Source organism: Mus caroli, chromosome 18 (assembly GCF_900094665.2).
Source record: "Mus caroli chromosome 18, CAROLI_EIJ_v1.1, whole genome shotgun sequence".
In the NCBI taxonomy this organism is placed as follows: domain Eukaryota; kingdom Metazoa; phylum Chordata; class Mammalia; order Rodentia; family Muridae; genus Mus; species Mus caroli.
This window is the reverse complement of record NC_034587.1, coordinates 86,339,693-86,349,217: the sequence shown is the minus strand read 5'-3', so window position 1 is coordinate 86,349,217 and position 9,525 is coordinate 86,339,693. Positions and strand designations below refer to the sequence as shown.

Below are 9,525 nucleotides of genomic sequence, written 5' to 3'. Positions count from 1 at the left end.
AGAGAGAGAGAGAGAGAGAGAGAGAGAGAGAGAGAGAGGAAGGAAGGAAGGAAGGAAGGAAGGAAGGAAGGAAGGAAGGAAGACAGCCATCCCATGGGAAATTTTCATTCCAAATTATCAAGGCTGTCTGGGAGAAAGAGGGCTTATACACTGGAGTTGGGCCTGTGAGCAGGGACTGAGAGATCCTAGCTGCCAGCACTAACCCTGACAGGTTAATAGGCACCACATTCCTATGTTAATGAAATGGCCAGTTTCTCTTGCTAGAGATAAGGAAAATGACTCCCATTTTAGCAAGCAGGAACTTTCTTCAAGTTCCTAATGGAAAGTTTGTCTAAATGTCTGATCTTGGGAAAAAGACTTTCTTGGGGAACCAGACACACCATTATAGAATATTGCAGTTTTTTGTACGTTTAGATTATCCAAATAGCTAAGGCTTAAAAGACAAAGAAGCTATATACACATTATTGTGAACCTCATTAGACCTTAGGAGTTTATAGATCTTAAATATTAAATATACCTTATTCATCAAGCTTATGTTACTACTTATTTTCTAGCAGCATTGTGTTGAGCAGTTAGCAAGGATATAAGTAGACATATGTCTTAAATTAGCTCTTGTTAATTTAAATAGGCCTTTTGTAAGACTCAAAGTGAGCCTTAGCTACCAGGAGAACCCTAAATGGGACTCAAGAACGGGAGTTTGATGCAAAAACAAGAGGTTTATTGTTCCAGTGTGCTGGAGTCATCCTTCACCCCGAGGAGAGGCGACCCCTTCTCTTTTCTTCATAAGCTTTTTATACAATTTTTTGAGGGCAGAATATAGCAACAGCAACTAGGTATGTAATGAATGGTGGTCCTGGTGACCTTTATATTAATTGGCTGGACAGGGAGGGGGGCCCAGTGGGAAGTTCCAAGTCGAGGCTCTCTCACTTTATAACTTTTTTTTATCTTCATATACAATATACCTGGAAACTGATGTGCTTATTTCTGGCCATTGAATGAGGTCAAGTTGTAATAAAATCTGAGTCTGTGAAGGAAGAGAGAGGGCACACATAGCTTAGTGTGAGCTAGCTGCAGAAAGCCAATGTCATGGTCCATCTGTACAGGCTGTGAGAGCCTGCATCATGTAAAAGGCACAGCAGGCTAAAAATTCAGACTCTAGAATTTAGAATCAAATTCACAGACAACTGATCCATACACATCCCATTGCAATGGGAACAGGTGTGTGTATTACAGTGAAGAAGGAAGAGGGTAAGGCAGGGTTCAGTCAAGAAAGGAGACTCAGGTTGGAGCGATGGCTCAGAGATTAAGAGCACTGACTACTCTTCCAGAGGTCCTGAGTTCAATTCCCAGCAACCACATGGTGGTCCACAACCATCTGTAATGGGATCTGATGCCCTCTTCTGGTGTGTCTGAAGACAACTACAGTGTACCCATATACATAAAATAAATCTTTTTTTTAAAGGAAGGAAAGGAGGGAGGGAGGGAGGGAGAGAAGAGAAGAGAAGAGAAGAGAAGAGAAGAGAAGAGAAGAGAAGAGAAGAGAAGAGAAGGTCAAGTTTGTGGTCTGAGTCCTTAGAGGCAAGTGTCTGCCTGTCAGGAGCCATTTTGCCTGCCTCTGTGAAAATCTGCCTGGCAGGCAGTCAAGGCAGGTCAGGGACTGCTGGCAGATTTCCTGGTCTGTTGATACAGGAAACAATAAGAGATGATATACTTGAGGCTCAAGGAGAGGGGCTGAATATTCTATTAACCTTGGTAGAAAAAACAGGGAGGTATCCAGATGGAAACAGATATCCTATGTATATGTCAGCCATTGTCTCTGATAGCTTGTGACTTTGTTTCCCACAGCACTATAAAGTATAAAAAGGCTAAGAGAAGTAAACTGGACGCTGGCATGACATTGTCCTGCAGTCCTCCCAATTCTAACTTTGTTCCCTGAGTCTTCTTTCTGTCTTTCCTATAATCATCCTCACCCCAACCTCCTCAGAGGACTGTTGTACCAGCAGGCTCGGGGCATCTGCAGGCATGACTATCTTGCTAGTAGGACCTGAGCTGTAGAATATTGGCTACAGGGGAGGAATGAGAGTGAAGTTCTGGAACAGGAAATGCTGAGAGTTCTACATCTTCATCTGAATGCTGCTAGCAGAATACTGGCTTCCAGGCATCTAGGATGAGGGTCTTTAAAAAAAGCCCACACCCACAGTGACACACCTAGTCCAACAAGACCACACCTTCTAATAGTGCCACTCCCTGGGCCGAGCATATACAAACTATCACACCTACCTTGAACAAAGCCTTGTGTTTGATATGTAGCACCACATAATATCAAGCATAATGGTATTATCAAGAAGTGGAGGTAGAGGAATTAGTTGCCAGAGTCATCTGTGTCTACAAAGCAAATTCAAGGCCAACCTAAACTACATAATACTCTATTCTAAGAAGTAAAGCAAAAGTACATAGAAGTTTTATATTAGTTCAGTTAACAATAAAGCACCGTCCAGTTAGAGAATTTTTTTTTTATTTCAAGAGCTATTTAGGAGCTCAGTATATAAGAATATCATCACTCCTTTTGAGAAACAAATAAAAATTTGTGTGTTTTCTAAAAGATTACTCATTGCAGATGTTATTGTGATTCAAATGTTGCATGATATTACATTCAAGTCATTCTATAAAATGTCACACACTAAACAATTTTGTATTTTTGATTAGTCTGTGTCCTAAAGCAGCATTTTGAATTTACTCACTATATTTGTTTGGTAAACAATTTTCTTTTTTTTTTTAAAGATGTTATTTATTTTATATATATGCATACACTGTAGCTGTCTTCAGACACACCAGAAGCAGGCATTGGATCCCATTACAGATGGTTGTGAGCCACCATGTGGTTGCTGGGAATTGAACTCAGGACCTCTGGAAGAGCAGTCAGTGCTCTCAATCTCTGAGCCATCTCTCCAGCCCGGGAAACAATTTTCTAAAGATCCTAAGAGATCACATAAAAATGAATCACTATTTAGTTCAAACTACTTGGTAAGACCTATGACTAGCTCAGGAATATCACAGTGGATATGCACTTGGTTTTCCTTGCCAGAGTTCCCTTTCTATCAAACAAGATGGACAAAGAAAACTCCATGCCTGGAAATGCTAGGGTGAAATTTAGATACATCAAAGACCCAGACATTATAAAGCTGTTAGTAAGACAGATCATGTACAAAGAAACAAATATTAGAAGGACATCAAAACTAACGGTGAGATGGATGTAAGAAAAGAAGAATGTTTTGACTGTTTTAGAAAAGAGTGTTAGACATAAAATTGAATCTTGAGAGAAATGTCCTTTTAAAATTACATATATGTAGATTAGATATAGATATAGATAGATATAGATATATATATACTTCTCTATAATATAATAAATAAGAAATGCCCTAAATAAAAAAGTATTTTCTAAATATGAAATAAATAAAAATTACTTATTCCAAGACACATAAGAAGTAGTCAATCAAATGACATCATAGAGTTTTTGTGTTCTAAAATCAAAATGTTTGAGAAATTAAAAAGACTATAAAAACTCAATCTGAATTTTTAGAAAATATCAGTAGGTTTAAGAAAAAGATAAAAGATATATTCATACATACATACCTCTATTTCTGCTAAATTGCCAAAAAATACAATGAAAAATGTTTGGCAAATTATGGCTGAAATTATCAAGTGTTCTTTCAAAAACTGTAGCTAAATGGCTGTAATCTTTAGTCTGATAATATTTTGAAAGCCTTTGACAATTATCAAACTATGAGAGGGATGAATAAGGTACTCATTTTTCTAAATGCTGAATTAGAAAGCACTGCTTAAATCTGAAATAGATTCAACCCTGTGGCATTTTTTGATTTCTATTTGTGGTTTAAATATATATGGCATATAAAATAAACTTATATGGCATATATCCCGAGGCAAAGTGATGATTTAGCAATATTCCCTTGGTATTCTCTTACTGTGGCATTCAAAACATTCTGTATCATGCTGACTAGAAAATACAGTTTAGATTAGAGACAGACAGATAGATAGATAGACAGACAGACAGACATGTATCCTGCCATTCGTACTAATCTCTATGCTGCAAAGATAATAAAGTGAATGCTTTCTTACAGCCAATTGGCTCTTCAAAGGTAGTTCTCTCCTGTCACATCTGTCTCTTAATGAGCCCTAAAAACAGCATCTCTTGAGGCAGGTGACTATTCTCTCTGTTCTTCCCAGAGGACAGGTTTACATAAGCTACCATAGCAACCACAGCTAACTGCTTTCTCTGACTTTTTAAACTTAGTGTGATTTTGTTTGCAAAAATCTTGATTTGGAAGAGCTTGGCTTTGTTCAAATTCAACTTTAATTCTAAATAAAGAATAGATTCTGTCATTTCCACATTTTGCTTGTGTCTCTGTAGCCATTCCTAAAAGGTGCAGGCATAATCTGCATGTTAGAACCTTTGATGCTAAAGCATGTAATTCTAACATGTCATCATTTTTGTCACTAACAAAAAAATAGGTAATTCTAGACTTCAAACTTAGTTTTAGAGAAAGCTTTTAGCAATAAATCATCACAAAAATGTAAGCACAGTATAGTCACTTGATCTAGTTTCAATGATCAATTATTATACAATGTCTTACAAGAGTGGTAAATACTCATTTGAGACCATTTTTGGTGGTTTTTAATTTCCAAAATTTCACTTTACTCATCTATGAAGAAGGACTACCAGCTCAATACAATTGAGATTATAGAGGTTTTTGTTGTTGATGATGTTGTTGTTTTGGCTTGGTTTTTTGTAACCTATGTCATGTGTCTTATTCAAATGTTCTTTGTTTCTAGTATATAAGGATTTTGGTCAATGCAAACTACTAAGAACAGGGCCTCTAGATTTGGTGGTGGTTAATATTTTAAGTAGGATAAATTCCACCATGAAACATCTTCAATGCTTTACTAGAGAAGCACTTTTACACTATATTCCATCAAAATCACGTTTCCATGCCTCTTTTTAAAGGGTTTTTTAAAAGCATTTTCAAACTTCTACAAATAAAATAGTCCTCTCCTTCTTTCTCTAAATATTACAATAAGAACCCCACATCCTGTCAGCTCCCAGTGACCACACAAAATTGTCATGGGTGTTTAAAAAAAAAAGTTGTAATTTTGACATCCTAAAAAAACCAAGATGTGCTTCATATTCATCCAATCCTTCTCTCTTTATGTTTCTTATTGAACCACAGTTATTGTAAATTCTGGCGCTTTATTCTTAAACTATAGCACAAAGACAGAGTTCGTGTTTTTCTGGTCACCTGCTAGCTTTGGTGCCGTGTTGAGTTACTTAAGTTTAGCAACACTTGGGAAGTCACACAAGGATCATAAACAGAGTGTATTGAGCCTGCAACTCTCTCTGGCCCTGTACTTCTTTCCCTCAGTTTTTACATCTTTTTTCTATAGTTCTTATAAATTAAATGCCTTGTTTGTGTTCCTACATTTTTTACTCATTCTGTAAGCGGGTTATGGTTTTAAAAAGAAAAACAAATGAAAGAACAGCCCCAAGCCATCACGTGTTGTTCAACTGGCGTGGCCCTAATCTGTAATTTTGTAACTGAGCTGGCAATGATGAATTAAAATTACAGATTTATAGCTATAGTTGGGTGGCTGTTTGCAATCCTTCTGAATATGGAGTAGGGGCAGGTTAAGGGATAGTTGAAGCCCTAGACTGATGTATACATGATATCCTGAAACTGAAGAGAAAATTTGAGAATGAAGATGATGCCATATTATCTGTGGTCAATGAGAATTAATATGAATGTCACTTGGTAAAAAACCTTTGAGAAATGCCACTCTTTCAGGAGAATAGGATTTTAAAATATAGTTACCATTACTGGCCCACTTGGGGGATCCTCCATAGAACTACTAGAAATATCCCAATTAGGCAGGATAGTCACAACATCCTGTTTGTGGTGTTTAACACACAGATAGAGATCAAGATATCTTCTAGTAAGCAGTATATTACATCAAAATTTAGTTTTCTCATTTTATAAATGTTCACATTTGAATAACTAAGATAATATCGAATAGAAAAAGTTTCTCAGGTCTCACGTCTTAGATTCAGGGCTTACATATCCTATCTGATATAAACCCTAGCATCTAAGCTGGCTGCATCTAGTTTCTAGGATTCTCTGATTGACTGAAGACAGCAGGGTGAACATAGCTCTGCTTGAGACAGGATTCAACAAACATTTGTTTAGTAACCTTAATTGTGTCCTCTTCTTAACCTTCTCAGGATTATAAATGGCAGAGTTTATATAATTTTACATCTTTATATGTCCTCCTTGGAAGTGACAAGACAATATATTCCTGTGGGAAATCAGAAAACCCTGGTAACACTCAGTTACCCACTTGTGTGGCTGTTTGTAGCCCTCCTGAATCTGGGGGGAGAAACTGAGGAATGTTCAAGTAAGAAGCTGAGGCTAGCTTTCCTTGAACATTTTGTGGTGAAGTCACTACAGATCTTCCCATCTGCTTTGAGCATGGACCACGTCAGGTGATGAGGTTCCTGGCTGTGCACGGATTAGTGAGGCCAGAACAGCCAGGCCAGCACAAAGTCACAGCCCACTCCTCTAATGCTGGGTCCACTTGATGCTCTTGAGGTCAATGCCATCCTGGACCATCTCCCAGAGAGGACTCATTTCTCGAAGGCGCTTCACGTGGTGGATGCACTTCTCCGCCGTGTAGTCCACCTCCTCTTCTGTAGTGAAGCGGCCGATGCCAAACCTGATAGAGGAGTGTGCTAAATCCTCATCGGTACCAATTGCTCTGAGGTGGCGCTCAGAGGGCTCCAATGACGCATAAGTGCAGGCACTCCCTGAGGACAAGGTCACATCCTTGAGGGCCATCAGCAGGCTCTCTCCTTCCACATACGAGGAGAGGTTGATACAGCCAGGGTAGTGCTGCTTCGGGTCCCCATTCATCACCACATCTGGAAGGTTCTTCATTATCTTCTATACCAGTCGTTCTGCTAACTTTGAGATCGCTTATGGTCGTCCTCCACCTCTTGTTGTGCCAATTCACATGCAGCTCCCAGGCCCACCACCAAGGGTGTGGGCACTGTCCCAGACCGCATACCCTGCTCCTGCCTGCCTCCACTCTGTAGGGCCTCCACACGTACCCCGGGGCCTACGGTGGATATAGATAGCACCAACCCCTTTAGGCCCGTAGAGTTTGTGACCGCTGATGCTCATAAGATCAATCTCCATGTCATTGACGTCAAGTGGGATTTTTCCAACAGCTTGGGCGGCATCAGTGTGGAAGTACACCTTTCTGGAACTGCAAATCTGCCCTATTTCTGCAATCGGTTGCTTTACTCCAATTTCTTTCTTTTTTCTGGTGATCTATTTATTTATTTATTTATTTATTTTTTGTTCACAGTCATAACGGAGAGTAGGCTGGTGTCTGGCTGGATGGCAGCCTCTAGTTCCTTTAAGTCAATGATCCCGCTCTTCTGCACAGGGAGGTAAGTGACCCGAAAGCCCTCAGCTTCCAGGGAGCGGCAGGAATCCAGCACACATTTGTGTTCTGTCTGGGTAGTGACCAAGTGTTTTTTCCTTGACCTGTAGAACCTGGCCACTCCCTTAATTGCATGTTGTTGGACTCAGTAGCTCCACTAGTGAAAATGATCTCCCGAGGATCAGCTCCAATCAGAGATGCTACTTGCTGCCGAGCACGTTCCATGGCTGCCTCGCTCTCCCAGCCATATGCATGAGTCCGAGAATGAGGGTTCCCATAGTAGTTGACAAGGTATGGGAGCATGGCATCAAGCACTGTGGCCTGCACATTCATGTAGAGAGGTCGCAGCACTGCCTCTGAGGAAACAGCCGAATTGGGGGGGGGGGCATGATCTACAACGCGTAGGCGCAGTCCCCGGGTGGGCACCGAGGACCTTTCCAGGGCCACCCAGGTAGCCGCCAACGACGCCCGCCTCCAAGCGGCTCGCAGCAGCATGTTCCCAGCCACAGAGCCAGTCCTCAGCCCATAAGCTCAAGATCTTAAATTTCCTTTGGTGGTCTTCTAAGTATGGATTTAAAAGTGCATCTCATTGTGCTAAATTTGTATACATCCCATTTTCTGGATAGAGAGAAGGCCCTCTTTCATGGTTTGTAGTCATACTGAAAATCCAGATCAAGTGAGCTTTTGCCCCTTCTGCTCTGCAAAAGGCTTCTGTCTTCCCTGAGCTTGCCTGAGTGCTCATGCTTTTAACCAAAAACTGTTTCCCAAGCTTCTACTATGACACAAAGATGTGAGTCCATTGACTTCTCTGCTATGTGGGTTTCAGTACAGATTACAAACAATGGTAATATTAATATTTATAAAATGTATCTCTTTTTGAAAACTTGAAAATTTTTTTGTAAGCTTCAGGGAATTTGATCTCTCATGGGTCAAATGGACTCTAGATAAGTATCCCTGTCAACCAGCAGCCTAAAGTTCCCCACCTATTGCCTATTCCAGAGGGTGGGATCCTTCTCTTTTTCTCTGGTTTTGGGTTCTCTTCCCTAAATACCAAAGCCATGGGCATAAAAGTTTTCAAATGTACATCTAAGGGGAAAAATTCCTATCTAAACTCCATGACTTTATACACACACACACACACACACACACACACACACACACACACACACACACACACATTCTGTTCTAGCATCCTGCCACTTCCAGGTATTTCCTCAAATTCTGCATTCAGGTCAGCTTCAAAGTAACTAGAGACTGTTTCAACTGAAAACTGTAATTTCCTAGCCTCAGATGGTCCATAGAGCCTGGGAAGCAGCTGAAACAACCTGTTCTTCCTGGACTTGGCCAACATTCCAGCTTTTTGAGCACCCAGTAATGATGCCTCAATGTCAGCAGGGAGTAGTTCTAGATGACTATTTGTCATCACCCTTTGTTTATTTATTATCAACAAAAGACTAGGGTGTTAGGCTTCAAACCCAGGATCTGTAATCCTAAGCCTGTTTATATACAGGCATTTCCACTGGTCTGTTCTCAGGGACTTAGCAGCTTAGGTCATCATCTGCCATCACCAGGTGCACCAAGTGTGTGCTGCTAATAAAAGGACTCACGTGCTACCCCAGATTGCTCTCTCTGCATTACTCCTCTCTTTTGTTTTCTCTGCTCTCTCTGTTTCTCTGTGTTTCTCTCTCTCTCTGTTTCTCTCTCTCTGTGTCTCTGTCTCTCTCTCCCCCTCCACCTTTCCCTCCCCCCCTCCTCCCTGTCTTCCTGTCTCCCTATCTCCATGCAACTTATTCTTTGGTCTTGTCCCATGAGACTGGTGAAATAGACCAAGAACTGTTCCTAAATAAACCTGATTTTATACTTTTATTTCAGCTTGAATTGGCTAACTTAATTTGTGGAGAAAACCTATTATGTGGTGGTTTCAGGTTGATCTCACCAGCAGAGCTTTGGGGGCAATACTCAACTGTAGATATATATTGAATACCACACAGCAGAACAGTTCTAATTTTG

General features: G+C 40.4%; 1 pseudogene across 1 annotated transcript; it reads right to left on the bottom strand.

Annotated features, from left to right (window-relative positions):
- Positions 1-6,603: 6,603 nt before the first annotated feature.
- On the bottom strand, positions 6,604-8,022 carry LOC110285006 (annotated as a pseudogene). Its single transcript, XR_002377013.2, has 2 exons — positions 7,430-8,022; positions 6,604-7,385 (listed from the first exon to the last, which is right to left on the bottom strand). The product of XR_002377013.2 is annotated as a cysteine desulfurase, mitochondrial-like (transcript).
- Positions 8,023-9,525: the final 1,503 nt, after the last annotated feature.